Here is a 348-nt window from a genome sequence, read left to right as displayed (position 1 = left end):
ACCACTATCCTCACCATCATCACTACCACCGCTACCACCATCATCACCATCATCACCATCACCATCATCGACACCATCACCAACACCATCACCACCATCATCATCACCATCATCATTACGACCACCACTGCCATCATCATCACCAACACCATCACCACTATCATCATTACCATCACCAACACCATCACCACTATCCTCACCATCATCACTACCATCACCACCATCATCATCATCGCCACCACCACCACCATCATCATCACCATCATCACTACCACCACTACCATCATTATTATTACCATGACCACCACCACTGTCATCACCACCATCATCATTACCATCACCACCACC

Source organism: Otolemur garnettii, unplaced genomic scaffold (genome assembly GCF_000181295.1).
Source record: "Otolemur garnettii isolate 467f Iridium unplaced genomic scaffold, OtoGar3 scaffold00188, whole genome shotgun sequence".
In the NCBI taxonomy this organism is placed as follows: Eukaryota; Metazoa; Chordata; class Mammalia; order Primates; family Galagidae; genus Otolemur; species Otolemur garnettii.
The sequence above is the reverse complement of the archived record's forward strand: the minus strand, read 5'-3'. Positions refer to the sequence as shown.